Raw genomic sequence first — 25,080 nt, 5'->3', positions numbered from 1 at the left:
CTGAACAAGGGGGGGGGTCAATAAAAGTACAGTCAGTTATCTGGTGTGGCCACTAGCCTGGCATAAAGTACTCAGTGCATCATCCTCCCCATGAATGCACCAGATTTGCCAGTTCTTGTTGTGAAATGTATACCTTACTCTTCCTCCAGCACCTGCAAGTTCCGGGACATTTCTGAAGGGAATGGCCCCAAGCCCTCCCACCCTCCGATCCAACAGTCCCAGACGTCTCAATGGGATTGGCTCTTTGCTGGCCATGCAGAACACTGACATTCCTTGTCTTGCAGGAAATCACACACAGAATGAGCAGATGGCTGGTGGCCTTGTCATGCTGGAGGTGAGGATGTTTCCCTGTAACGCACAGTGTTGAGATTGCCTGCAATGACAACAAGCTCAGGTTCCAATGATGCTGTGACACACCGCCCCAGACCATGATGGACCCTCCACTCCAAACGAATCCCGTTCCAGAGTACAGGCCTCGGTGTAGATGCTCATTTCCTTCGACGATAAACGCGAAGTCAACCATCCACCTGGTGAGACCAAAACCGTGATCATCAGTGAAGAGCACTTTTTGCCATCCTGGTCTCGGTCCAGCGATGAGGGTTTGCTGCCCATAGGCGACGTTTGTTGCCGGTTGGATGTCTTGTGAGGACCTGCCTGACAACAGGCCCACAAGCCCTCAGTCGCCTCTCTCACCTATTGCGGATAGTCTGAAGCACTGATGGAGGATTGTGCATTCCTGGTGTACTTCGGGCAGTTCTGTTGCCATCCTGTACCTGTCCCGCAGGTGTGATGTTCGGATGTACCGATCCTTGTGCAGGTGTTGTTACACGTGGTCTGCCCTTGAGGATGATCAGCTGTCCGTCCTGTCTCCCTGTAGCGCTGTCATAGCATCTCACAGTACAAACATTGCAATTTACCTGCCCTGCCACATCTGCTTCCTCATGCCTTCTTGCAGCATGCTTAAGCACGTTTCACGCAGATTGAGCAGGGACCCTGGCATCTTTCTTTGTGTTTTTTCAGAGTCAGTTAGAAAGGCCTCTTTAGTGTTCTAAAGTTTTCATAACTGTTTGACCTTAATTGCCTTACCGTCTGTAAGCTGTTAGTGTCTTAACGACCGTTCCACAGGTTGATGTTCATTAATTGTTTATGGTTCATTGAACACGATGGGAAACAGTGTTAAACCTGTTACAATGAAGATCTGCTGAAGTTATTTTAGATTCTTTACAAAAATGATCTTGAAAGACAGGGTCCTGAAAAAGGGACGCTTTTTTTATGGCTGAGTTTATTTCTTATTCTACTATTTTTGTTATTAGGTAGTTGTTGGGAATTGGTAGATTCTTGTTAGATATTACTGCACTGTCGCGACTAGAAGCTCAGTATTTTGCTACACTCGCAATTAATATCTGCTAACCATTGTGTATGTGACCAATACATTTTGATTTAGAGTTGATTCAGAAAGCCATGGCTCCTTGAACACACAGTTGAAGTCGGAAGTTTACATACACTTAGGTTCAAGTCATTAAAACTTGTTTTTAAACCACTCCACAAATTTCGTTGTTAAACAAACTTATAGTTTGGCAAGTCGGTTAGCGACATACCTTTGTGCATGACCACAAGTAATGTTTCCAACATTGTTTACAGACAGATTGATTTTCCATGTATCACATTCCCAGTGGTCAGATAGTTAAACTACACTTAAAGGTTGAGACGTGTGGCCTTTAAACAGCTTGGAAAATGCCAGAAAAATCATGTCATGGCCTAAGAAGCTTCTGATAGGCTACATTGAACATCATTTGATTCATTTGGAGTGTGGATGTATTTCAAGGCCTACCTTCAAACTCAGTGCCTCTGCTTGACATATGGGAAAATCAAAAGGAAATCAGCCAAAGACCGTCATAAAAAACATACGTAGACCTCCACACGTCTGGTTCTTCCTTGGGATATTTCCAAACGCCTGAAGGGATACCACGGTTCATCTATACAAACAATAGTAAGTAAGTAAAAAACACCAGGGAACCACGCAGCTTCATACGCTCAAAAAGAGACAAGTTCTGTCACCTAGAGAATTTAATATACTTTGGTGCGAAAAGTGCAATCAATCCCAGAACAACAGCAACAGGACCTTGTGAAAGCTGCTGGAGGGAAACAGGTACAAAATATCTATATCCACAGTAAAAACGAGTCCTATATCGAACATAACCTGAAAGGCCGTTCAGGCAAGGAAGAAAGCCACTGCTCCCAAAAACCACTATAGAAAAAAAACCAGACTATGGTTTGCAAACGCACATTGGGTGCAAATATCGTACAACTTTTTGGAAAAAATGTCCTCTGGTCTGTTTTGTTTTTTTATGATGAAACAAAAATAGAACGTGTTTGGCCATAATAACCATCGTTATGTTTGGAGGAAAGGGGGAGGCAGCAAGCCGAAGAACACCATCCCAACTGTGAAGCACGGAGTGGCAGCATCCATGTTGTGGGGTGCTTTGCTGCAGGAGGGGACTGGTGCACTTCACAAAATAGATGTCTTCATTAGGGGGATATTATGTGGATATATTGAGCAACATCTTTCAAGACATCAGGTCAGAAGTTAAAGCTTGGTCACCAAATGGGTCTTCCAAATGGACATTGACCCCATGCAACTTCAAAAAGTTGTGGCAAAATGCTTAAGGACAACAAAATTCAAGGGTATTGGAGTTGGCCAACACAAAGCCCTGACCTCAACCCTATCAGAAAATGTGTGGGGCAGAACTGAGAAAGGTGTGCAAGCAAGGAGGTCCTACAAACCTGACTCAGTTACACCAGCTCTGTCAGGAGGAATGGACCAAAATTCACCCAACTTAATTGTTGGAAAACTTGTGAAAGGCTACCCGAAAACGTTTGGACCCTAGTTAAACAATTGAAAGGCAATGTACCAAATACTAATTGAGTTTATGTAAACTTCTGGACCCACTGGGAATGTGATGAAAGAAATAAAAGCTGAAATTAAAATTTATTCTCTCTACTATTATTTTGACATTTCACATTCAAAATAAAATGGTGTCCTGAACTGACTAAGACAGGAATTTCAGGGAATTGTTGAAAACTGAGTTTAAATGTATTTGGCTTAAGGGTATGTAAATTTCCGACTTCAACTGTACTCCTTGTGCCTCTACTCTCCAGACTAAAACCCGCCTGCTCTTCCATCCATGTGTAGCACCTGCTCGTTCTCCTGCCATATGTGGGTACGGAGTTCCTGGCGAAAAGATGCTCCTCACAAAGTTGTCAGGAGTGTTAAAATTGCGCCCTAGGAACCTTCATTGCTTGGCACTAGCAATGAATCCGAAGATGTAAGCGAGTCAAATTCCACGCATGAGGCACCTCTTATGTGCTTAGTGGACCTCCTCCAAGCTTGGCACATTTTTACAACTCCTCCAGCTTAACATAAACGTCATATAAATGACAAGCAGTTTCTGACACTGCATGTTATGGCGTGTTCACCATGAGGCCTGCTGTAGCTGTGTGGCTGCTGCTTGGACCTGTTGACGTTTTGAGTTTAGCTTGATGCACTTGGTTGCAAAGAAGCTCCCCATGAACATTGGCCCTCCAAAACTCTTCTTAAGTGCGTTTGGATAGGTTGGCAGAACGCGGCTGGTTGGGGATTCTGAACAGGTGTCCTGCAGCGTTTCAACCGACGTTTCAACTGGTGATCAGGTCTGGCATGTACAAGAGCACCCTGCATTCCTCATACCACATTCTCACTCAACAAGCACTTAAGAAGGAGTTTTGGAAGGGGCCAATAGATCCATGGACGTTAGAGACAAGTGCATCAAAGCTAAACCAACAGTCAACAGGTTCCAGCAGCGCAGCCAACAGCGTACAGCAGCCTCATGTGGAACACGCCATCAACATGCACGTGCAGAAATGCTTTGTCATTTTTATGACGTTTATTTAGCTGAGGACGTGTAAATGTGCCACTTGGAGGAGGTCCTTAAAGCACAGAGTGCCCCCATGCGTGGAATGACTCGCTTAATCTTCGGATCATTGCTAGTGCAGCAATGAAGGTTCCAGGCGCAATTTTAACAAATCCTGACAACTTTGTCGCGGGAGCATCTTTCCCCCAGGAACTCGTACCCCACATATGGCAAGGAGAACGAGGCAGGTGGCCTACACATGGATGAGAGAGCCGGGTGTAGTCTGGAGAGTAAAGAGGCACAGGAGTACAGTTGAGTCGGAAATTTACATACCACCTTAGCCAAAGTACATTTAAAACAGTTTTTTCACAATTCCTGAAAATTCCTGTCTCTAGGTCAGTTCAGGATCACATTTATTTTTAAGAGAATGTGAAATGTCCAAAATAATAGTAGAGAGAATAATTTTATTTCAGCTTTTATTTTCTTTCATTCCATTCCCAGTGGTCAAGAATGTTTTACATAAACTCAATTAGTATTTTAGCATTGCTTTCAATGTTAACTAGGGTCAAACGTTTCGGGTAGCCTTCCACAAGTTTCCGCACAATAAGTTGGGAGATTTTGGTCCTTCCTCCTGACAGAAGCTGGTGTAACTGAGGTCAGGTTTTGTAGGCCTCCTTGTCTTTGCACACGCTTTCTCAGTTCTGCCCCACATTTTCTATAGGGTTGAGGTTCAGGGCTTTGTGTTAGGCCACTCAATACCGTGATCTTTGTTGTCTTAAGCCATATTTTTGCCACAAACTTTTGAAGTATGCTGCGGGTCCAATGTCATTTGGAGACCCATTGTGACCAACTTTAACTTCTGACTGATGTCTTGAGATGTTGTCCAATATTCCACATAATCATCGCCCTAATGAAAGTACATCTATTTGTGTGAAGTGCACCAGTCCCTCCTGCAGCAAAGCACCCCCACAACATGATGCTCGCACTCCCGTGCTTCACAGTTGGATGGTGTTCTCGGCTTGCATGCCTCCCCCTTTTCCTCCAAACATAACGATGGTTATGTATGGCCAAAACAGTTCTAAATTTTTGTTTCATCAAGACCAGAGGACATTTTTCCAAAAAAGTACGGATATTTGCCCCATGTGCAGTTGCAAACCATTAGTCTGGTTTTTCTATAGTGGTTTTGGGCAGTGGCTTTCTTCCTCTGCTGAGCGCCTTTTCCAGGTTATTCGATATAGGCTCGTTTTACTGTGGATATAGATATTTTGTACCCCCCTGTTTCCTCCAGCAGCTCACAAGGTCCTTTGCTGTTGTTTCTGGGATTGATTGCAACTTTTTCGCCCAAAGTATAATTAATCTCTAGGTGACAGGAAACTTGTCTCCTTTTTGAGGCGGTAATGACAGCTGCGTGGTCCCATGGTGTTTTTACTTACATTACTATTGTTGTAGTAGATGAACGTGGGACCTTCAGGCGTTTGGAAATTATCCCAAAGGAAGAACCAGACGTGTGGGGTCTACTATGTTTCTTTAATGAAGGTCTGGCTGATTCTTTTGATTTTCCATGATGTCAAGCAGAGGCACTGAGTTTAGGTAGGCCTTGTGAAATACATCCACACCTCAATGAACTCAAATGATGTCATTAGCCTATCAGAAAGCTTCTAGGCCATTGACATGAATTTTCTGGCATTTTTCCAAGCTTGTTAAAGGCACAGTCAAACTTAGTGTAATTAGAATATCTGACCACATGAATTGTGATACATGAAAAAATCAATCTGTCTGAAACAATTGTTGAAAAATACTTGTGTCAGCACAAAAGTAGATGTCCTAAACCGACTTGCCAAACTATATTTGTTAACAAGAAATTTGTGGAGTGGTTTAAAAACAAGTTTTAATGACTTGAACCATAGTGTATGTAAACTTCCGACTTCAACTGTGTGTCAAGGAGCCATGGCTTTCTGCAAATCAAATCTAAATCAAAAATGTATTGGTCACATACACATGGTTAGCAGATATTATTGCGAGTGTAGCAAAATACTTGAGCTTTCTAGTTCCGACAGTGCAGTAATATCTAACAAGCAATCTACCAATTCCACCAACAAACTACCTAATACACAAAAATAGTAGAATAAGAATAAACTCAGCATTAAAAAAAGCGTCCCTTTTTCAGGACCCTGTCTTTCAAAAGACATTTGTAAAAAATCTAAATAACTTCACAGATCTTCATTGTAAAGGGTTTTAAAACACTGTTTCCCATGCGTGTTCAATGAACCATAAACAATTAATGAACATGCACCTGTTGAACGGTCGTTAAGACACTAACAGCTTACAGACGGTAGGCAATTAAGTCACAGTTATGAAAACTTAGAACACTAAAGAGGCCTTTCTACTGACTCTGAAAAACACCAAAAGAAAGATGCCCAGTCCCTGCTCATCTGCGGAACGTGCCTAAGCATGCTGCAAGAAGGCATGAGGACAGCAGATGTGGCCAGGGCAGTAAATTGCAATGTTTGTACTGTGAGATGCCTATGACAGCGCTACAGGGAGACAGGACGGACAGCTGATCATCCTCACAATGGCAGACCACGTGTAACAACACCTGCACAGGATCGGTACATCCGAACATCCACACCTGCGGGACAGGTACAGGATGGCACAGAAACTGCCCGAGTTACACCAGGAATGCACAATCCCTCTCAGTTCTCAGACTATCCGCAATAGGCTGAGAGAGGCTGGAACTGAGGGCTTGTGGGCCTGTTGTAAGGCAGGTCCTCACCAGACACCACCGGCAACAACGTCGCCTATGGGCACAAACCCATCATCGCTGACGAGACAGGACTGGCAAAAAGTTGCTCTTCACTGATGAGTCACGGTTTTTCTCACCAGGGGTGATGGTTGACTTTCGCGTTTATCGTCAAGGAATGAGCATTACACCGAGGCCTGTACTCTGGAACGGGATCGATTTGGAAGTGGAGGGTCCATCATGGTCTGGGGCGTGTGTCACAGCATCATTGGACTGAGCTTGTTGTCATTGCAGGCAATCTCAACACTGTGCGTTACACGGGAAAGACATCCTCCACCCTCCCAGCATGACAAGGCCACCAGCCATACTGCTCATTCTGTGTGTGATTTCCTGCAAGACAGGAATGTCAGTGTTCTGCCATGGCAGCAAAGAGCCAATCCCATTGAGCACGTCTGGACCTGTTGGATCGGAGGGTGAGGGCTTGGCCATTCCCTTCAGAAATGTCCAGGAACTTGCAGGTGCTTGGAGGAAGAGTAAGGTAACATTCTCACAACAAGAACTGGCAAATCTGGTGCATTTCCATGGGGAGGAGATGCACTGCAGTACTTATGCAGCAGTGGCCACACCAGATACTGACTGTTACTTTTGACCCCCCCCCCCCCTTGTTCAGGGACACATTATCCATTTCTGTTAGTCACATGTCTGTGGAACTTGTTCAGTTTATATCTCAGTTGTTGAATCTTGTATGTTCATACAAATATTACACATATACGTTTGCTGAAAATAAACGCAGATGACAGTGAGAGAACATTTATTTTTTTGCTGAGTTTATATACATATTTTTTTATTTAACTTTATTTTACTAGGCAAGTCAGTTAAGAACACATTCTTATTTACAATGACGGCCTACCAAAAGGCAAAAGGCCTCTTGCGGGATGGGGCTGGGATTAAAAAAACAAATAAATGAAATAAAAATAAGGACAAAACACATCACGACAAGAGAGACAACACAACACTACATAAAGACAGACCTAAACAACAAACATAGCATGGTAGCAACAAACAACATGACAACAACATGGTAGGAACACAACATGCAGCAGCACAACATGATAGCAGCACAAAACAGAGTACAAACATTTTTAGGCACAGACATCAGCACAAAGGGCAAGAAGCTAGAGACAACAATACATCACGCAAAGCAGCCATCAGCTGTCAGTAAGAGTGTCCATGATTGAGACTTTGAATGAAGAGATTGAGATAAAACTGTCCAGTTTGAGTTTTTGTTGCAGCTTGTTCCAGTCGCTAGCTGCAGCGAACTGAAAAGACGAGCGACTCAGGGATGTGTGCTTTGGGGACTTAACAGAATGTGACTGGCAAAACGGGAGTTGTATGTGGAGGATGAGGGCTCCAGTAGATATCTCAGATAGGGGAGAGTGAGGCCTAAGAGGGGTTTAATAAATAAGCATCAACCAGTGAGTCTTAAAACAGGTATACAGAGATGACCAGTTTACAGAAGAGTGCAGTGATGTGTCCTATAAGGAGCATTGGTGCAAATCTGATGGCCGAATGGTAAAGAACATCTATCGCTCGAGAGCACCCTTACCTGCGATCTATAAATTACATCTCCATAATCTAGCATGGGTAGATGGTCATCTGAATCAGAGTTAGTTTGGCAGGCAGCTGGGTGAAAGAGGCGTGATTACGATAGACGAAACCAAGTCTAGATTTAACTTTTGCCTGCAGCTTTGACATGTGCTGAGGGAAGGATAGTGTACCGTCTAGCCATACTCCCAAGTACTTGTATGAGGTGACTACCTCAAGCTCTAAACCCTCAGAGGTAGTAATCACACCTGCGGGAGAGAGTCATTCCTTCTTACCAAACCACATGACCTTTGTTTTGAAGGTGTTCAGAACAACGTTAAGGGCAAGAGAAAGCTTGTTGGACACTAAGAAAGCTTGTTGGAGTGTTTAACACAAAATCCGGGGAGGGGCCAGTTGAGAATAAGACTGTACCATCTGCATATAAATGGATGAGAGAGCTTCGTACTGCCTGAGCAATGTTGTTGATGTAAATTGAGAAAGAGCGTGGGGCTAGGATCAAGCCTTGGGGTACACCTTGGTGACAGGCAGTGGCTGAGACAGCAGATGTTCTGACTTCATACACTGCACTCTTTGAGAGAAGGTAGTTAGCAAACCAGGCCAAAGACACCTCAGAGACCACAATACTCCTAGCCGGCCCACAAGAATGGAATGGTCTACCGTATCAAAGCTTTGGTCAAGTCAATAAAAATAGCAGCACAACATGCTTGGAATCAAGGGCAATGGTGACATCATTGAGGACCTTTAAAGCAGGGCTCTACAGTGTGAGTATTTCACTCGCTGTCACGCCTTGGCCTTATACCTTTGTTTTCTTTATTATTTTAGTTAGAGTCAGGGTGTGACATGGGGGATGTATGTGTTTTGTATTGTCTAGGGGTTTTGTATGTTTATGGGCAGTGTCTAGTCTAGGTGTATGTATGTCTATGGTTGCCTAGATTGTTCTCAATTAGAGACAGCTGTCTATCGTTGTCTCTGATTGGAACCATATTTAGGCACCATATTTCATTGAGTAGTTCGTGGGTTATTGTCTATGTCTATGTGTAGTGTTTGTATCAGAACTATTTGTTTATAGCGTCAAATTCGTTCGTTGTTGTTGTTTTGTATAGTTGTATAGTGTTCTTTGTTCCGCTTAATTAAAAGGATGAATGTATTGTTATCACGCTGCGCCTTGGTCCTTCTCTCGTCACCATATAACGATCGTGACACTCGCATTTGCCCCTAAAATAGATATGTGCAAACCGGGAAAAATATTTACGAGCACAGTGTGCGATTAAAGATTACAACCTACTGTAATCTATTTACCCCCGCTGCTAATTCTTTAAAAACTACAAGCCCACATTGCCACAAGCGGCATGCGCCAACCACAGAGTTTTCTGTGATGAAGAAGTCAGTCAGAGAGAGAAAGGTGAACACTGGAAAATAGTATCGGGTATAGTATAGGTATTGGCTGATCTGAAACCATGCCTCGAACAAAAGAGATCTCAGAAGACCTCAGATGAAGAATTGCATACATCGCTAAAAATGAATCCCATTCAATTTTATTTTAAGTTGAAAAAGAGACGAGGAGAAAGAGGAATCCGGTGAGGGTGATTCGCAAGGTTCAACTAATTTCCTCTTCACAAGTTTACCTGAGGCGGCTAACGTTGACATGGCGGCTAACGTTAGGGATGCTGAGAACAGTGTTAGCGAAGCTACCGTGACCCCGCTGTCACTTCAACGTCCACTGTGCCGGTGGAGGGAGACATATAGATTCAATGCGAATTGGCTTCAAAATGTTCCCATGGCTAGAGTGTCTAAAAACAACGTCATGTTCTGCAAATATTGTAGAGGGCAGAGACAGGCGGGCAAAACTCGTCCTTCGTGCCATGTAACCCGCATCTGAAAAGAGACCGTAGCGAAACATAACATCTCGCGGCGGCATATCCAGTGCAGAGATCTGTACCTGTTGAGACAGGAGAAACCATCAGCACAGTGGAACAAGTTCCACAGACATGTGACTAACAGAAATTGAATAATGTGTCCCTGAACAAAGGGGGGGGTCAAAAGTAACAGTCAGTATCTGGTGTGGCCACCAGGATGTCTCTAGCGTGGACCCAGCACCTCTCCTCCGGGCCATAACCCTCCCAGTCAACCAGGTACTGGAAACCCCTGCCCCGCGGTCGAACACTGTGGCCATCGCCGCCCGGGCTCTTCTCAAGGTACGCCGACAGCGGTGGACGAACATCTGGGCTGAGGGTATGTTGACTTCCTGCTTTTGTTCTGGGAAGAGCGGAGGCTGATACCCCATGGAGCACTTGAAAGGGGAGAGTCCCGTTGCTGAATTTGGGAGGAATGTTCTGGGCATAGTCCACCCAAACCAGTTGTCGGCTCCAGGTAGTGGGGTTGGTTGAGACGAGGCATCTTAAGGTTGTTTCCAGGTCTTGGTTTGCCCGCTCCGACTGACCGTTGGATTGGGGATGGAATCTGGAGGACAGGTTGGCCGATGACCCAATAAGGGTGCAGAACGCCTTCCAGAACTGAGACAAGAACTGAGGACCCCGGTCGGAGACCATGTCCACCGGGAGTCCGTGGATCCTGAAGACGTGCTGCACCATGAGCTGGGCCGTCTCCTTGGCAGAGGGTAGTTTGGGGAGAGGGATGAAATGGGCGGCCTTGGAAAACCGATCTACTACCGTCAGAATGACAGTGTTGCCATTAGAATGACCGTCAGAATGACAGTGTTGCCAAAGACAGAATGACAAAGTCCAGGGAGATATGGGACAGGTAGTGGCTGAAGGAGGCCGGAAGGGGCTTGCCACAGAGTCTTATTCTGAGCACAAACGGTGGATGCGGAGATGAAGGCAGATGCGCCAGGAACCATTGTGGGCCACCAGAAACGTTGTCGGAGGAAGGACAGGGTTCGATGGGAACCCAGATTAACTTCTTATGGGCAGGTGGGACTGTAGCGTCCCACCTGGCCAACATCCGGTGAAATTGCAGAGTGCGAAATTCAAACTTTCATAAAATCACAAGTGTAATACATCAAAATAAAGCTTAACTTCTTGTTAATCCAGCCACTGTGTCAGATTTCAAAAAGGCTTTACAGAGAAAGCAAACCATGTGATTATCTGAGGACAGCGCCCCACATACAAACACATGAAAAACATATTTCAACCAGGCAGGTGCGACACGAAAGTCAGAAATAGCGATATAAAAAATGCCTTACCTTTGATGATCTTCTTCTGTTGGCACTCCAAAAGGTCCCTGTTATATCACAAATGGTCCTTTTGTTCAATAATGTCCTTCTTTATATCCATAAAAACTCAGTTTAGCTGGCGTGCTTTAGTCAATAATCCACCCAATTTCCCTCCATCAAAATGCATACAAAATTAATCCCAAACGTTACTAATAAACTTTTGCAAACAAGTCAAACAACGTTTATAATCAAACCTTAGGTACCCTAATACGTAAATAAACAATACAATTTAAGACGGAGAATCGTTATTGCCTTTACCAGAGAAAAATACCAAAGAACGCGCTCTCTTCCACGCGCTTGGAAACACTACAGCCAAAATGGGAGCCACCTAGAAAAACTACAATTTCTGGATCATTTTTCCAAAAACCAGCATGAAACTCTTTCTAAAGACTTGAGATCTAGTGGAAGCCCTAGGAACTGCAATCTGGGAGGATCTTGCCTTATAATAAAAGTGACAGAATTGAAAACAGTGGTAGGCTGAACCTTTTTGGGGGGGATGGTTTGTCCTCTGGGTTTCACCTGCCATATCAGTTCTGTTATACTTACAGACATAATTTTAACAGTTGCATATCCTAGCTTCTGGGCCTGAGTAACAGGCAGTGTACTTTGGGCATGCTTTTCATCCGGACGTCAAAATACTGCCCCCTACCCAAGAGAGGTTAAGGTGATAGTTGAGGGATCAACACGTACGTTTGACAACCCAAAAGAAGCCAATCTGTTTTTGTCAAGCAAGCTCCCAGGATACAGAACGGCTGTGTCAACCGGCTAAATGGCCAAATACAGGCCAGGAATGTGTTTGAATTTCCTGCCTATGTATTTTTGATCAGAAGATCAGAAATTGGGACTTATGATGGGTGAGATGTTATGGCTTATATAGCATTGTTTAGCCTATTTAGTTTATATGCGGACCATCTATAGATGGCAAGTTAGTTCAATCTGTATGTCTAGACACCCTAAGGTTTGTGTGTTAGCCAAGGAGTGCTTCGTTTGGGGAAGTCACTCAGTAAAGGGACGGGAGGAGGTACGGGAGGGGGGATGGGGTCTGTGTTTTATGTTCACGTTTATTAATACGGCGGGACGTTTTTCTTCTGGGTTTTGTATGACAGCAACAATTTGCTCTAAAATAAGAAATGCCACAGTGACCGAGCACAGAGTAGACCTAGTGGAATAAAGATAGTCTGGAACTGTAATGGCTTAGGGCATGTCGTGAAACGAGCTAAGGTTTTACCTCATCTTAAATCACTGGGCGCTGACATAGTGCTTCTTCAAGAAACTCATATTAAACGATCGGCTCAGGCCAAGTTACGAGTCGGCTGGATCGGTCAGATAACCAGTCTAATTTTGATACAAAAGTGAGAGGGGTAGCAATCCTGATAAGGAAAAACATTCATTTTGTTTACTCATCCTCGATTTCAGATCCTAATGGTTGGTATATTATTGTGGCTGGTACACTGAATTTGAAACCAATAACCTTGGTCAATTTATATGGACCCAACTTCGATGATCCATTATTTTTTCAAAGGGTATTTAAGGCCATATCAAATATCTCGGATACAAGTGTTATTGTTGGAGGTGACTTTAACTGTATGTTAGATCCCCTTTTAGATAAACAGCTATCAAGGTCACTTCAACAATCAAATGCCAGTGTCTGTCTAAATACATTGATGACAAACCTTAACATTGTCGATATTTGGAGACTGACGCACCCAACAGACAGGGATTATTCTTTATTTTATTATTATTCTTATTCTTTATTATTCTATTATTCTTCATATTCCAGAATTGACCATTTTTTGTTGGACTCCAAACTAATTTCAGCAGCTGCGTCTGGTTACCTATCACCCTATTCTAATTACGGACCACTCTCCTCTGTCCATGGTGCTGAAACTCAACAATATGTCGACAGGTCGGCGACCATGGCGCTTAGACGCGTACTTGTTGAAAGATGAGACTTTTTGTCAGTATTTGAAGGAGCAGATTGCCTTTTTCCTCGGAGCTAACAACACGGGTGATGTTGACGAATCCACCCTTTGGGAATCTCTAAAGGCTGAGATTAGAGGTTACATTATTTCTTATACATCAGAGAGGAAGAAACGTGCCAATACTGGGCTGAGAGATATTGAAAGAGAGTTAGGGGAACAGGATAACGTTTTTAGGACGAATTCCTTCGAATGCAGTCCTTGAGAAGATCACAAAGTTGAAATATGAATGCAATACCATCCTTTCAAAACGGATAGGCTCTTTACTTGCTAGAACGCGACAACGTTATTTTGAACTGGGTGACAAACCACATAAATTATTAGCAAGACAGCTAAGGCATGTACAGGCATCTAGAGCTATTCACAAAATAAAAGACAAGGAGGGTAAAATAGTAACGGATCCGCAGGATATTAATAAATGCTTTGCACAGTTTTACTCAGGGCTATATCAATCAAAATGCGATGCTACTGATCCAGAAACTATGGAACGCTTTCTCACTGAATGTGAACTTGCTAAACTAGACAGGGGGGCAGCTGCTGCACTGGAAGCTGGGGTAACTTTGGAGGAAATGAACACAGCAATAGCACAATTTGCAAACAACAAGGCCCCTGGGCCCGATGGATATGTAATAGAACTCTATAAGAAGTACTGCGCCAGTCTATCTCCACTTATGTTGCGGATGTTTAAACAATCCAAAGAAAATGCCAAACTAATGCCAAATACCTTAAGAAAGCCATAACAATCACCACCCAATAACATCTGCTAAACACGTGACCACACACAGTGGGACATGAGCGCTAGCAGGCCTGTGGAGGGGAACCTGGAAGTCTCGGGCCGGTGCTTATTCACATACCTTAAGTCTGGGGCAGGTGGGACGCAAACGTCCCACCGGCCAATAGCCAGGGAAAATACAGCGCGCCATATTCAAATAACATGATATAAAAATCAAACTTTCATTAAATCACACATGTAAGATACCAAATTAAAGCTACACTCGTTGTGAATCCAGCCAACATGTCAGATTTCAAAAAAGCTTTTCGGCGAAAGCATAAGATGCTATTATCTGATGATAGCACAAAAGTAAACAAAGAGAGAAGCATATTTCATCACCACAAGCACGACACAAAACGCAGAAATAAAATATAAATCATGCCATACCTTTGACGAAATTCTTTTGTTGGCACTCCAATATGTCCCATAAACATCACAAATGGTCCTTTTGTTCGATTAATTCCGTCCATATATATCCAAAATGTCAATTTATTTGGACCGTTTCATCCAGAAAAACACAGTTTCCAACTTCCACCAAGTCATACAAAATATATTAAAAGTTACATGTAAACTTTACCAAAACATTTCAAACTACTTTTGTAATACAACGTTAGGTATTTTTAAACGTTAATAATCGATCAATTTGAAGACGGGATGATCTGTGTTCAATACAAAAAGAAAACAAACTGACGCATCTTTTTTTGTAACGTGACTCTCAAAATATTTACTTAATGTGAACCTCATTTACGATAGCCCTACTTCTTCACTACACAAAGGAATAACCTCAACCGATTTCCAAGGACTGGTGACATCCAGTGGAAGCGGTAGGAACTGCAAGCAAGTCCATTAGAAATCTGGTGTCTCTAAAAAAACCTAATTGAAAAGACAGTGACATCAAAAAAATACAAATTCTGAATGGTTTGTCCTCAGGGTTTTGCCTGCTACATAAGTTCTGTTATTCTCACAGACATGATTCAAACAGTTTTAGAAACTTCAGAGTGTTTTCTATCCAAATCTACTAATAATATGCATATCTGATATTCTGGGGATGAGTAGCAAGCAGTTGAATTTTGGCATGCTATTTTTCCCGAAAGTGAAAATGCTGCCCCCTGCCCTCAAGAAATTAAGAAAGCTGGATTGTAAAACAACACGTGTAAGTAAGAAGAACATACAATTCTGTCCATCTGCCCATTTTAATGATGGTTAAACTATTCACTAGTGTCATTACAACATTTATTTACATAATGGCATGATACATTTTACAATAGTTCATGTAAAACTGTAAAAATCTACCTAATGATTCTGTATCAAGACATACTGTATCTTTTTTTCCTGTTAAACTTAATCCTTGCAGNAAATGTCCTCTGGTCTGATGAAACAAAAATAGAACTGTTTGGCCATAATAACCATCGTTATGTTTGGAGGAAAAGGGGGGAGGCATGCAAGCCGAAGAACACCATCCCAACCGTGAAGCACGGGGGTGGCAGCATCATGTTGTGGGGGTGCTTTGCTGCAGGAGGGACTGGTGCACTTCACAAAATAGATGTCTTCATTAGGGGGGATATTATGTGGATATATTGGAGCAACATCTCAAGACATCAGTCAGGAAGTTAAAGCTTGGTCACAAATGGGTCTTCCAAATGGACATTGACCCCAGCATACTTCAAAAGTTGTGGCAAAATGGCTTAAGGACAACAAAATCAAGGTATTGGAGTGGCCAACACAAAGCCCTGACCTCAACCCTATAGAAAATGTGTGGGCAGAACTGAGAAAGCGTGTGCAAGCAAGGAGGCCTACAAACCTGACTCAGTTACACCAGCTCTGTCAGGAGGAATGGACCAAAATTCACCCAACTTATTGTGGGAAACTTGTGGAAGGCTACCCGAAACGTTTGACCCTAGTTAAACAATTGAAAGGCAATGCTACCAAATACTAATTGAGTTTATGTAAACTTCTGACCCACTGGGAATGTGATGAAAGAAATAAAAGCTGAAATAAATTATTCTCTCTACTATTATTTTGACATTTCACATTCTTAAAATAAAATGGTGATCCTAACTGACCTAAGACAGGGAATTTTCAGGAATTGTGAAAAACTGAGTTTAAATGTATTTGGCTAAGGTGTATGTAAATTTCCGACTTCAACTGTACTCCTGTGCCTCTACTCTCCAGACTAAACCCGCTGCTCTCCATCCATGTGTAGGCCACCTGCTCGTTCTCCTTGCCATATGTGGGTACGGAGTTCCTGGGGAAAGATGCTCCCGCACAAAGTTGTCAGGATTTGTTAAAATTGCGCCCTGGAACCTTCATTGCTGCACTAGCAATGATCCGAAGATTAAGCGAGTCATTCCACGCATGGGAGGCACTCTGTGCTTTAGTGACCTCCTCCAAGCTGGCACATTTACACTCCTCCAGCTTAACATAAACGTCATAAAATGACAAGCATTTCTGACACTGCATGTTGATGGCGTGTTCACCATGAGGCTGCTGTAGCTGTGTGGCTGCTGCTGGAACCTGTTGACTGTTTGGTTTAGCTTTGATGCACTTGTCAAGAAGGCTCCCCACTGGAACATTGGCCCCTTCCAAACTCTTCTTAAGTGCGTTGTGGGAGTGGTATGCAGAAGCGGCTGGGGTTCTGTAAATTCCGCTGCGTCACCGAGTTTCACTGGTGTTGGTCATCTGTACATGACACCCCTGTCAATCCTCCATACACAGCATTCTGCACCTTCAACAAAGCACTACTGGTAGAATAGTCAATTGCGATACAGAACACTAGTTTACATGGTGTTCACAGCTGACTAGTTTACACAGTTTCCTTTTAACTAGTAGGTTTAGGTTGTTGGTAATTTCCCATTTGAATGTAAAACTCACCTTGATTCTGTACCTACCTCATTGCCATTCAAGATTAAACTGATATACTTACACAATGAGCCATTGAAACCAAGAACCGTGTGTGTGTGTTGTAATAGTTAACGTTATCAGTTCTGGTCAGTGATATGGTATCATCACAATTAGCTAGCTAGCTGAGTAATTAGCTAACGTCAAACATATCAGTCATAGAAAGGGTTATGATAAACAAAAAGCCAGCGAGCTAGCTACCTTCCATAGTATTGCATCTGCATGACTGCAAGACTTCCCCTGCCCTGCAACACAAGAACACCCTGCAGGCTCCGCCGTGCCGACAGATAATACAAGAATCCAGGCAGAATGATGGTGTGTTTTGCTTTGACTGGGCTAGATATCTGCTTTGAGAAACACCCGGTTGTCATCCTCAAGACAGTGAATAAGCACCCGCCCAACTTTTCTGCTGTGGAGGTATTGATATGCCTCTGTGCTTTGTAGCTCCTAATCTCAGACCCATCCACACGAGAGATGAGACAAAATAATTGAAAATGTTTTCGTAGGTGCTATGTGGCCATTCTTGAATAATCTTCAGATGTGGCACAGACTTGCCATTCGACTTTGAAATGTTTTTCTTGGTATGATCCCACAACATTTTGAGCTAGCTAGGTAAAGTTCGCAAAATGGCAAGAACGCCACAACGAAAGTCCTCCACAAAACAGAACATTCGGACATTGTTTTGTTTCTGGGTTCTTAAATAAGGTGAATACTTCCAGAGAAACACGTGGGCCATTGTTCTATCTGTGCTAACACTAATAAGTTAGCTAGTATTTAGCCACATTGAAAAATAACTAATGTTACTTATAGTGTGTGTTGACACACGTAGTTAGCTAACTTTAGTTAATATGCTGGGTGTGCTCCGTTTGTGGCACTTTCAATGGGGAACTTATTCACTATTCTGAAGGCGAATCGTTATTGTGGCTAGCTTCACACGTGAGCCCAGCTACCTAACTAGTTAGCAAGTAGCGACCATAGACTAGCACAGTGAACACATTATAATACACATAAAACCTAGCGGTAAAACCCGGTAATGGTTCCAATTGTTTTTTCACCATTCATTTTTGCTTCTGGGATTTTAGAACTACTTCATATAAGGTCTGTGTTTCGTAGAGGCTTATCCTGGCGTGACGTTTGGATAACCATCTACTTCTCTCTCTGACAAAGTCAGTTTATCAATATATTCATTTCAATTTACTGTAAATGCTAATTAGCAACAGAGTTCTCTAGTAAATTGGTAGGAATGTCTCACCCAATGTTCAAGAAAAGCCTTTTTCCCTTTATTCAGATTACAACTGCTTGAAAACAAAATAATCTCCAAAATATAATTATTTTTTAAATAAGCCTTAGAAAGTTGGTTGCAATTTCAGTTTAATCCACCTGAAAAGACAGAACAAATAATACAACAAATATTGTGGTTAAACTCAAATATACTAATTGATAAAAACGTATTTTTCAATAAAATGTTTAAAAAATGTATCATTTCATAAGGGCACAAGGGTAGACCCAGATGCAGATGGTTTGAATCTTTGATATTTATTAAATCCAAAAGGGGTAGGCAAGAGAATGGTCATGGACAGGCAAAAGGTCAACACCAGTTCAGAGTCCAGGAGGTACAGTGTGTCAGGCAAGCTCGAGGCCAGGGCAGGGCAGGCAGGTACAGAGTCCAGAAAACAGGTCAGGGTGTGACAGTCCCCCCTCCCCCTCTAGGGGCAGCCACCTGGCGTCCTACCCAGGAGCATACCTGGTTGACCGGGGTGCTGGCAGTGGAAGTTGGCGATGAGGGCTGGGTCCAGGGTGTCTCTAGCGTGGACCCAGCACCTCTCCTCCGGGCCATAACCTTCCCAGTCAACCAGGTACTGGAAACCCCTGCCCCGCGGTCGAACACTCAGGAGGCGTCTCACCGTGTATGCCGGATGGCCATCGATGACATGGGGCAGAGGGGTGGGCCTGGAAACAAAAGACAAAGGGCTGTGAGACACGGGCTTAATCCTAGACACATGGAACGTTGGGTGAATACGGAGAGTACGCAGTAAAAAAAGACAAACAGCAGTGGAACTAAGGACTCTAGAGATGGGGAAAGGGCCAATGAAACGGGGGAAAGTTTGCGGTACTACACCCGAAGGGGCAGGTCCCGTGGGGATAGCCATACCCTCTGTCCAATGCGATAGCGAGGAGCTGGAGTCCGACGGCGATCCTTTTGTTGACGATACCTGGAGTTGGTCTTGAGAAGCGCCGCCCGGTGAAATTGCAGAGTGCGAAATTCAAACTACAGTATTATAAATATTTAACTTTCATATAATCACAAGTGTAATACATCAAAATAAAGCTTAATCCATCCGCTGTGTCAGATTTCAAAAAGGCTTTACAGAGAAAGCAAACCATGCGATTATGACAATAGTTCATGTAAAACTGTAAAAATCTACCTAATGATTCTGTATCAAGACATACTGTATCTTTRTTTCCTGTTAAACTTAATCCTTGCAGAAACTTTCTTTGTAAACGCTTGATTAAAAAGTTCAATAAACTTTGGGTGAAACAGACCATAACAATCACCACCCAATGACCTAACAAGCCAGGCATTGTGCGGGGGCCGTCATGCATGTTGAGCCTATGCTGTCAGATAAATTCTGTCTTTACCAGATAAGTTCCAACTTACATATTACGATTCTATCACCGGGTGTCTTTCAGAGATATTTTTTACTCATCTCTGACAACAAGTTCTATCATGTTTCTGAGCCATTTAGACATCCATGAAATACTGTTTTTTCATAAGGAGGTAATTCAGACATTTCAGCRTCAGAGTTTTTTCAATCCAAGATGTTTGTACATAATCACTTGTGGAATGTTTTAACAGCAGTTGCCAGTGATAAAGGTTGTGATTGATTACCTGGCACAATGGAGAGTTCCATCCCACATGGGTGTGTGGGAGGAACAGGTGGAACCAGGTGTTCACTTGCGATGTGAAAGACCGGTTCGTGACAACACTTATGAGCCACTCYAAGTATTTCATTTCGAAAMAAATTAGCTCCATTCATGGCACTGTCTGGGTACAGCATTGGTGTGTTGTCCTGCACCTGACATATTTCTCATATCCATTTGTCTTGGCCTCATTCATTCMGACATAGACAGGGTTCACATCAAACAATTTAAAGTGTAAAGCATATGTGAAACACAGTTATACAATGCCATTAGGAGTTTAGTGATTGAGGTATACTTTATTCCAAAACATTGCATCAATCCTACACTTTATCACACCTATTGTCTGCTAAATATTTGAAATAGCTGAACCAGCTTTGATCATACTGCTAATTACACCTTAGAGACTCTCTCTCACACCTCACCTCACCTCATAAGTGACGTATGTGTGTCTTGTGTTTTTAGCTTAATGGTGTGTTATGCACTGTACATGTGAATGGAACCATATACCTGTATATTTTGAGCATCTACTGTGGGACTACTGTATTTCCTATTTTCCACCCGAGCCATGAACAGGCCATGGCTCGGGTGGCTGAGATCCTTGATGATCTTCTTGYCCTTCTTGTGACATCAGGTGCTGTACCACCYTCTGGAAAGCCCTGTGGTTGTGGATGGTGCAGTTGCCGTACCAGGCGGTGATACAGCCCGACAGGATGCTCTCAATGGTGCATCTGTAGAAGTTTGTGAGGGTCTTAGGTGCCAAGCGGAATTTCTTCAGAGTCTTGAGGTTCTTCACCACGCTGTCTGTTTGAAGGGACCATTTCAGGTTGTCAGTGATGTGCACGGCGAGGAACTTGAAGCTTTTGACCCAGTTCGTTTTGTTCGTCAACCCTACCAGCGTTTTTCCCCTTGCTCCTGTCTTTTTCTTGTTTTCCCGGTTTTGATCATTATTCCTGCCCTGACCCTTCCTGTACTTGCCCCACCACACTGGATTATTGGCCGCTGCCTGCCCTGACCCTGAGACTGCGTGCCGTTCTGTACCTTTTGGACTCTGATCTGGATTACTGACCTCTGCCTGTCATTTTGCCTGCCCCCTGTTCTTGTAATACACTTTTGTTACTTCGACACTGTCTCTTTCTGGGTCTTCCCTGAAACGTGATATTGTTTTGGAGTGTAATTATCTACATGCGAACATATATGCATTCGGAAAAACATTMAATTACTCAAAAGACATTGAATGGACTTTTGTGTTGATGCCTCATAAGTTTATTTACATTATGTTAGGTGTTACATTAAAATACAATGTCACCCTTTCGAAACGCCATTTTAAGCATGCCTGATAACCCAARTTCAAAGTAAATCCTTCAAACATTTTTAAAAGGCTTCACAACCAAAAWTGTATTCTCAAATGGATACAACTATTTATATTTTCAACCAAGTTAAATGTCCTGCTTTAAATGATGTGCAGCMTATAAAGGCTTCATAAGCACTACATACATGTGTTACAAATAATCTACACGCATATGTCGTGCTTTATAAAGGGTTCATAAATGTGGCATAACTGTGTGACATAACCACCAATCTCACATGTGACATAACCCACTATGTCAAATATGACAAACCTGTARTTTATAAACGATGGCATATGTGATGATTATGTGCAGTGATTAGCATTATGACCGCCAATGGAATGGGTGGAGTAAAAGGCCAGCAACACTCCGTACCATACACTGTACAGTGATTCACATTCCAAATTGAATACAAATGTCACTTATATATGAACATATATGAATCATTGTTAATGTTTAGACAACTATTTTTCATATATCATGAATAAATACAGGTTATTGACACTTTTATACTATGAATTCAATACATAACGTAKATTTTTTTGGAAGAATTCCTAAATTCTTAAAGTATTTTTTTAGTGTTACCAACAAGATGCTGATCACGTGATGAGTTCGCAAATCACAATGCCCAATTGTGGTGCCACTGGACAGTGAAAAACAAGTTAACCTTTATTCATTGTAATTTAAATTAGTAGTTGAGTTATATTCCATACWGTAGCTACCTCAGTCGTTATTTCAAATAATTTCGGTGACTTCACAGCAATTGTTAGCTAGCCCAAATTTTGCTAGCTAGCAGGCTCAGCGAAATAAAAAATCCCCTTAGATACAGACATGTCTCATAGTCACGTCATCAGATTTGTACATTAKATATTAGAATAATACGAATCAAATGGAGTTTCCCATCTCCCCATTTAGAGTTTCTGGCGCTGCACAGAAAACCAGACATGCTAACTTTCTTTGTTACTTTTAAGGTTGGAACCAACATGCAGTACCTCCAGCGGGCAGAGAGGCAAGAACCATTCATCCACTAGCTCAGGGACAGGCTACACTATTCACAGTCCTGTGTAATGTTCAATATAATTGCTTTGCTGGACTTTTTGAAACTTAATGTATTTGTCTTTAATGTTTATTTGTTTTAGCTTTTAGTGATAATGTCGAGTGTTAATACATTTGTGTTTACATCATTAAGCCTTTATGTGTCTGTTATGAATGACCAAAGGTGTCTGACTTTATAGTAAGRACAGCTTCATATGATACAAGGCATTTATGTATGTGTTATAAATCACCAAAAGGGTCTGACTTAAGTACAGGGTCATGCAATATAGAGTCTTTATGGATGTGGTATGAATATCAAAAGGTGTCTCACTTCATACTAAGTATTACAGGACACTACATAGTGTCAATAAATAGGTTATTAACGTTCGACTGAATTATGAAGGTTCTCTCATGATCCAAAGGTTACTGTAGGGTGTAAGAGGTATTTAAATGGGCTGATGGACTTGCAAAGACCTGATGGGCCCAACACTGCACGGTATGCCTTGTTTTTGTTGTGTGCGTGTTTGTGTACTGAGGAACATGTAACTTGGTGCCAGACGACAGCCATTTTCAATGTCTTTAGGTTGGGGGCTTTCATCAAGGTAAGTGTTTCTTGGTGTAATGTCGCCCCTAGACTATTGCACACACCGCACATTAAGCCTGTGATATCAACCATTCAAAGCTGGCCTTAGTGGAGTGACCGTAGAATTCTATAGGAGTGACCTTACAGAGTCAAGTACTTGTCATCACCACTAGTTAACAGTCAAAAAGTCATAGTTATGGCTAAACCCTACCCATTTCCACAATTGATCTTCATTAAAATTCGATGTTAAAGCTAACCCTAACCAATGAAGGCCAGGTTTAATGTGTCGGTCAAGCAGACCTTCCGTGCATTTGGCCGGAAGTGTCTGGGAACGAGATTAGGTGTAATGTGACTAACATGACTTCACTTTAGAGTGCACTCCAATCCCTTGACCCATCATGTCTCCCTTTATAAAGCGCATGTTGATATCATATTCGACATAGAGGGTTATGTCACATTTGACATTGGCGATTGTGTCACACCGTTACGCCACATTTATGAACCCTTTACAAAGCATGACATACGGTCGCAGATACTTTGTAACACATTTATGTAGTGCTTATGAAGGCATTATGAAGCCTTCATAAGTTGAACGTCATTTAAAGGGGGATCAAACATGCAAAGCAATAATAAAATATGTATGACAATATTATGGACATTTAGATGATTTACAAAGGAAAGTACTTTTAAGGAACAATAAAACAAACAATTGTGGATGAAAATATGAACACTGGTTTAGGAGGCAACAAGTGATTAAGCGTAGATATTTTTCAAATATACACTGAGTGTACAAAACATTAGGAACACCTACTCTTTCCATGATAGACTGGCCAGGTGAATCCAGGTGAAAGCTACGATCCCTTATTGATGTCACCTATTAAATCCCCTTAAATCAGTGTAGATGAAGGGGAGGAGACAGGTTGAATAAGTATTTTTAAGCCTCAAGACAATTGAGACATGGATTTTGTGTGCCATTCAGAGTGAATGGGCAAGACAAAATATTTACCTGCCTTTGAACATGGTATGGTAGTAGGTGCCAGGCGCACCGGTTTGAGTGTGTCAAGAACTACAAGCCTGCTGGGTTTTTCACGCTCAACAGTTTCCCATGTGTATCAAGAATGGTCCACCACCCAAAGGACATCCAGCTGACTTAACACAACTGTGGGAAGCATTAGAGTCAACATGGGCCAGCATCATTGTGGAACGCTTTCAACGCCTTGTAGTCCATGGCCCCGACGAAATGAGGCTGCTCTGAGAGCAAAATGGGGTGCAACTCAATATTAGGAAGGTGTGCATAATGTTTTGTACATTCAGTGTATAATACAGTGTACAGTACATAGCTTGTCAGTACATTTCAAATGTTATAATATTTTTTTAGCTCTAAACATTTATTTAAATATTAGCCCTGTACAAATGTTCTTAGTTTTATTATATTGAAATAAAAGGGGTTTGATGCGGTATGAATACTCTATGATGCATAAATTGTGTCATGAACTTGGGAAATACCTGATAATAATGATAATATATAATTTGAACTATGGGAAGTGTGTCAGTTCTTTCTCCAGTTGTGAATCACTCAATTTACAGTACAATTCACACCTTGTAATCTATGCAACCCTTTGAWGCATTGAATATGCAGGCACTTACAAAAACATTTCAATACAGCAATTGTGGTTTGTGTGGCGGTGGTTAAGACTGTTACTGAGATCAGGTGTAGGTGAGCAGGCATAGGGTCAAAGTTAGAAACAAGGCTGAAGACGGTCAAAGCAGTAGTGATTAATTATATTTTGCTTAGTTAACATCAACATCATCCTTTATTTTTTAATAAATGGCTGAAAAATAAAAAGTCTAAAACAAATTATGGAAATGTGTGTCGGTGCAGTCTTGAGTGCGAACATTGCCGGTGATCTCAGGTAAGTTCTTCTTTTTGACTTGAGGGTCTCAGGATATTGGAAGACATCAAAGCATCAGGACACAGAGGAGAAGTGGAGATTGCTAAGGGAGTAAAATACAGACAAAACTTAGATTTCAACAAAATGAAGGAAAAAAAAGACTTGAAGATACAGCATTTATTTAAG

The 25,080-nt window shown here is 42.2% G+C and overlaps 1 protein-coding gene and 1 pseudogene across 15 annotated transcripts in view; both read right to left on the bottom strand.

The window, feature by feature from the left end:
- LOC111955458 (plectin-like) overlaps positions 1 to 21,117 on the bottom strand; it is a 29,319-nt pseudogene extending 8,202 nt beyond the window's left edge.
- Positions 21,118 to 21,275: 158 nt separating this feature from the next.
- Positions 21,276 to 25,080, bottom strand: part of pleca (plectin a) — a 155,213-nt gene continuing 151,408 nt past the window's right edge. For all 15 annotated transcript variants that reach the window (XM_023975804.3, XM_023975801.3, XM_023975803.3 and 12 more), the window contains one exon: positions 21,276 to 24,997. The gene's annotated coding sequence lies outside the window, so the exon portion shown is untranslated. The remainder of the gene's footprint in view (positions 24,998 to 25,080) is intronic.

This window comes from Salvelinus sp. IW2-2015, linkage group LG31, assembly GCF_002910315.2.
Source record: "Salvelinus sp. IW2-2015 linkage group LG31, ASM291031v2, whole genome shotgun sequence".
Lineage (NCBI taxonomy): Eukaryota > Metazoa > Chordata > Actinopteri > Salmoniformes > Salmonidae > Salvelinus > Salvelinus sp. IW2-2015.
Note: the sequence above shows the minus strand (reverse complement) of the source record. Positions and strands in the feature narration are given on the sequence as shown.